This window comes from Ceratina calcarata, unplaced genomic scaffold, assembly GCF_001652005.2.
Source record: "Ceratina calcarata isolate Rehan_Ccalc_2016 unplaced genomic scaffold, ASM165200v1 scaffold86.2, whole genome shotgun sequence".
Lineage (NCBI taxonomy): Eukaryota > Metazoa > Arthropoda > Insecta > Hymenoptera > Apidae > Ceratina > Ceratina calcarata.
The window spans coordinates 580075-586547 of NW_017179946.1; positions in this window are offsets into that span (position 1 = coordinate 580075).

Consider the following 6473-nt stretch of genomic DNA (forward strand, 5'->3'; position numbering starts at 1 on the left):
ATTTCAACATTCTAATGATAAAATAATTGTTTATCTGACACGTGCCTTTAGAACCGATATCACAAATGTTTTATTTTGCATAAACATCTGCTGTCCAATAATAATGCTAATCTGCTACGTCCCATTTTAAATTTGCATAACGACTAGATAATCTCAAAGTGAGCTCACGTAAAAGACCGCCTTAAAAGTATCATGTACGTAAAATATTTGACTGGGAAGGAAGCGAGAGCCAAGATCGCGGAACGGAAGCAATTTTCCATTCTTGCCCGGGCCGTGCAATTTTTCCGGCAACAAAGGAAACAACGTAGACGTCGCGACGCGTCGGCTGGCGATCCGGTTAATTGCGTTCGGCGCTACGTTTGCGAGGGTTTAATAGCGAAACGGCTCGCGCGCACAAAGAGGAGATGCGGTATCAGGTAGCTCTCCTCTGCCGTGCAGCAATCAAATTAAATTACAGGTTCGCTCGACCGTAATTAGAACAGCGATGCTGCTTCTTCACGCAACGCGACGCGTTGCGTCGCCTCGTGCCGTTCCGTTTAGCTGATACTTTTCGAGCAGACTGACGCCGCTACGTCGTGTCGCGCAGCGTCTCTACAAGCTCGTAAATTGGAACGGAGTCTGCATTTGAATCTTTTTTTTTTATTCATTTCGCAGGGATACGCCTTTTTTTCTAAACGCGAGCGTAGGCGTCGATGGAACGAGCTCGAAAAGGTCAAACGTGCAGGAGTATCGGATGGTAATGAATTGGGTGGATCGCGGAAACCGTGCCGCTTCGGGTTTCAAGTTTCAACGACGACGCGACGCGACGACGGCTCGATTTTAATTTTAATTACACACCCGCCCATTCCCGTCGCGCGGCCTTTTTTCCCACCGTCGCGCGATCGCCTTTGACGAAGGTTACCCTTGTTTCCTTTGTTCCCGCCGAGTTCAATTCATCCCTGGGTTCGACTGAATGCGGGAACGGGTCGAGCATGGTCGCGGGTCGCATTCAAAGAATTGTTGTCCCTGTTCTTCTTCGTGTACCAAAAATTCCTACTAATTGTGGCTATTTCGAACCTACGCTTGCCATTAAGCTTTACAAACGTGAACTTTAATTAACCTGTTTATTGATCAATTCAACTGATATTTTACGCTTTTACTCGTCCTCTTCTTTTGTTAATGTACGCGCTTGTAAAACCCTTTGGTATACAATAACAAAATTATTGGATTGTAACAAATAAAATTAATTAACATCTATGAGATGAATCGTTTATATCGTTTCGTAGGCAAATACAACTAATAAATAGAGAATGTACATGACTTTTCAGCTATGTATTACCAAGTACAGATACGAAAAGAGAAGACATTGCATTTTGTCTAGTATTTAAATATACTATCCTTTAGTACGATCATGATTTCAACACTTTAAAAATACTTCGAGCCTAAGAGTATTAGAATGATGAAGAAACTTTAGAGGTTTCCTAAAATCAAGAAACAGATTACAGACTGAAGAACTGTAATGTGAATTAAAATTGTCTAACTTGCTGTGTTCGCAGTTGTGTTTCTGTATTTCGATAAAAGAGATGAAAACCTTGAACTGGCACCGTTGTGTAAATAACGCCGTGATCTTGCGGGACGATTCGGTATCCAGGGTTAAATTCGATTAGAAAAGAACCGAGCGAGATTCGATTCGGGCCGAGCCTACGGATTGACGCAACGTAGCCCTCGGGAGAGGCAGGGAAAAAATATCCCGGGAGCGGGGACGGGGTAGAGCGGGTGCGCCGCGGAACGACGGGGGGAGGGAAGGTGGGACCGAAAGTAGGCCAGTGGGTGATCGGGCCATCCCGAGGCACCTCATCCACGCTTGCGTAACGTAACGTTTCCCGGCTTTTACGTCATCGTGCAGCCACCGCCGATGACGTCACTACGGACCGCGAACCCTCCTCGACCCTCTCACCGTCCTCTGCGTAAAAGCACGGCGCCACGAGCCGAGATGTCCCTTCGTAAGCTCCGGGGGTGGCGCAGCCCCTGTTTCGCGGGCTTTCGAACCGAACCCCGCCGGGGGAGATTGAAAAATGAACGCGACAGAGGGTGGACAAGTTTTTTCTCGGATCGACCATGTCACGACAGAAATAAATTAACGTTGGCTTCGCCTCTTCTCCATGCTTCCAGAGTTTCATAGTTCTTTTCTTTTTGCAGTATTATTTAAATGTCAATAACGAAATGGATGCACATAAACAGGGTGTCTTATAATTTTGCTTCGGCGCAGTTTCATTCCAATTTGCATTTGGAAAATTTCCGTTTTACAAAAGAATATATATAATGAAATTGATAGAAAGATGGCAAGATGTAATTAATATAAATAGAAAATATATAATTGAATATAGTTTATCCTGCATGTTAAAGAAATTATGTTACGTTCTGCCCTACAAAACCGGACGACCGAACCCAGTATAACTACAGACTGATTCTACATAAGAAAATAAATCGTAGAGAAAGAAAAAAATATTTTCATTTGAAGTATTCTAAAAAAATTCCTGTACATATTGCATTTACCCACATGAAGAAATTATATTAAAAAGATTAATGTCCTTCTAAAAAGAATTGTGGATACTCATGCATAAAAGTATAGTAACAAGAATGTAACATTCGCATATTCGTAATGCCAAAAGAATTGTTAAATTCATACACGTAATAATGTGAAAAAAGGATTGAGCGTATGAAAAAATTATGTTAATGATACACCTGTATAACGTGAAAGGATTCCAAATGGTTGTACTGTCATATATTAGTACGAAATTTAAACAAGCAAAACTGCACAGAATGCGTATAATACATGGAAGTAAGCACAGCAGATATTCAGAGGAAAATACGTGCCTACCGTAATATTTGGAAAATAATTTAGCATGCAAGTCGCATTCTCCTTTATAAAAACGTGAATTTGCATAAATATCTATTAATGACGCGTGATAACAGCAACGCTCGGCACATACCATATTCATTGAAATACTGCGAGCTAAATACATATGCGAGCAGCATTTAACCTACTTTCACGTGGAATTTCTACAAAAATGTAAAACGTAATGCAGTACGTTATTTAATGTAATGACAAATGTCTGAGTATTACATGCCCTCGAGATGTGACAAGTTTGCTTTCAAGTTTATATTTAATATAATTGTCGAGTACAATTTATAATTCCACAGGCTATTAATAATATCTCACAGCTTCCATTTATCAGTTCATTGTTTCTAATTAATGCAGTCTTGCTGATAGCATTGAGAGTACTCTTTTATCTGGGAAACCATTGTTTCCATTATATCTAATTATTTCTGAATAGTAATTTGCATTGTAATGATGCAATCGCAGCGATGCAAATAGTTACAAGTGTCTGTTTAATAATCAACTCAACGTTAATCCACGTTACGTAATTTGCCATTTCGAGATTGACTTCCTGCGGAGCTTTAGTGAATACTAATATCCTTTATATTTAATATTGTACAAATTATCATTATCGATATGAGCAGGTATGTTATAGAAATGTAAATTAGTATCTTACCTTATTTATTATAATTTTCTTTACTTATGAATTAGTTATATCAATTATCAATGATAATTTATCATACTCTTTGATTATACTCTACTTTAGATTCTCATGTGTCATGCATACATTTCGCACATATTTTGCACATATTTTTGCATATCTTGCATATTAATTTTGCATAAAGATCCTCTGTCTGGTCACTACCCTTTTCTCGAAATGAACTATTCTAACCCATCTACTTGACCTATAATGGCATTATATCACTCTCTGTTTTATTATTTTTTTAAAAAGAAGATAAAGGTCGCATAAAGATAATCGCAAAAGGATGAGCACTAGAATGAACCACCGGAAACGAAAGTCTGAATGAGAGAGAGGAACAAAGGAGGAAAGAAAAGGCTAGAAAAGGAGACGAAGAAAAGAATACGTCCTTGGAGAACTGCTCTCGAGGACAACGAAAGCAAGAAAAACAGATAAATAAGCGTTAAGATTAAGAGATAGAGACGGCGGAGAAGAAGTGGTAGAATGGTATATTATTAATAATAAAAAAGAAACATATAAATGATGTATCATATTTATTTCGACACCTATTGCATGCTGTAATAATTTCCCCGATGATGCATCGATCCCTTGTTAAAATGCGACGATGAAAATTCGTTAAATTTTTCAAATCTTCGTGGAATGCGGAGTGAGGGATGCGGATTCGCGAGTGAGGGATTCCGAAAAAATTCGCTAAAATTTCGGGACAACGCCCGAGGGTTGCGAGTAGCGGGCAACCTTCATCTTGGCGTTATTCAAGCTCCATTAAGCCTGGCACCAGAAGCGCCGTCGCGCGTCGCCCCGGGGCTATGGACCCGGGATAAGAACCCCTTCGAATTCCTCTTATCTGGGTCAAAGATATGCGCTATCTCCTTCTCACCTATACACGTATGTACAGATTGTATATACCATGTATACGTGGACCGTATAGTACATACACTATACTAAACGCGCGATGCGCATCCTACATTATAAACATCGTTGACACGAATCGGCGCATCGCGTCGCGCAGACTTTTCAACCGTTCACGGCACTCGTTTCTAATAATCTGCTGAGAGAGCGACGGTATTAAACAACCGTTACTACAGTTTTTTTCTTGTAGCCTTGCGAAACTCTGATTGCGCTCGAGAGATCTGTATCAGAATTGCGAGGTTGTTATAGCTGCAGCTTGTTCGCATCCTCACGCAATTTTATATTGCAAAGTCATCTCCGTTGAGGTTGCGGATATTAAATCTATTGGGATCGGAGGGTTTATTTAGAAATCTAGCCAGACGTAATCAAATAAATCGACGAATCCGCATCTCCTGATGCAATCAAATACAGTTTTTATTTAACATATAAAAATCGTATTATTACTCTTAAAGAGGAATGCTTTAAAATGCATACTACTATTGTTATTATTCTAAGAGAGTCTTATATAAACTTAATTTTCTAAATTAATAATAAAAACGTTTTAAGCAGCCTGAAAGTTTGTAATATTCATGATTTATTTATCTTGACAAGAGCTTTCGAGGTGAACCCACTTAATCTCGTTGTATTAGCCGGGTAGAGCGGAAGAACGCAGAGCACCGCGGACAGATATTATTTACCGGTTTGGTTTCGGCCGGCATTAAATATTTGCCGTGCATTAGCGCACGTTCTACGGTAATAGGCCGCGAGACGAAACTGTTTACCGAATTAAACTCCCTGGGTGGAGGATCGCGTGGGTGGCGTTGCCGGTAGTAGATGGAAGGAAACACGCCGGCTAGCCGGCGAGTTTATTTGCTCGCGCGGAAACCGTCGATGAACAAGCAGCGACCGAGCTTTCGAACTTCCGCCTCGGCGGTCCGGAAATATTTCCGGGAATCGGCCTCTGGGCTCTAGCCTCTTTCGTAGAACATTTCCTCTCAATGTCGGGTCTCGTTATTTCTTAATACTTGCGGAAAGAGGGTGGCTTCTGAGCGTGCGATATAGCAAACTCCCGGTTTCGATAGTCGCGGACTTGGACCAACGACGTGTTGCGATGAAGAAAGCTGGAAGCTTTCGAGCCCGGGTCAACGAGTCGACTCGTCTCGAGTGTACGAACCCCATTTGCCTGGGTGTAATGTATGTAACTTAATTACTAGTTAATTCTAATAAGTACAATAGACTTAATTTACATCTCTAACTAAAACGATGAAACAGAAGCATTTTTTAAAAATTGCAATATATGTAGGTATTGTACAGCTATTAATAGAACTTGCACTTCCACTAATTGTAGTGACTTTTATCGCAGGATTAGCATACATATGACGAATAGCAATAACACTTAAAACTGCACTTCAGTTTCAGTGAAATTACTTCAATATTATTATAAAATACTGGAGTGCATTAATTCAATGAAATACAAAATTCATATGAAACATCTATTAATACCATCAAGGAATAATCAATAATTGTTTCATATGGCTGTTCCTATCGGTTTACTCTGCATGCGAGATATTATAATAAAAGCCAATAACATTCTGTTAGATAGATTAATCGACTTGAACGAGGTTGGTAATTGCTTTACACGCTATTTAGTTGTTATTCTCGTATACTAAATCCATAGGGAATAATTAATAAGACTGACGAGGATGGAAGCTGAAGCTGATCGATAATCCATCGCGGTGATGTACCTGCGCCGCCGGAAATCCACCTGGACTTCCTACCATCTGAAATAAACCATTCGCCGTGACCTTAACCATTTCCCCTCCGTTCTATCTTCGCGGCACGAAACGTCGCCGAGCCGCCGTCTACCTCCGTCGCCGGTTTGACGTACACATATTTACTTACTGCACGTTTGTAAGTCTGCCAAAACGCCACGGCTGCTATTTGTCATCGTGCTGTACGCGGCGACAATGTCAATAAACGACACTGTGGATAATAGGTCAGAATTTTGATATACGGTGACTCGCA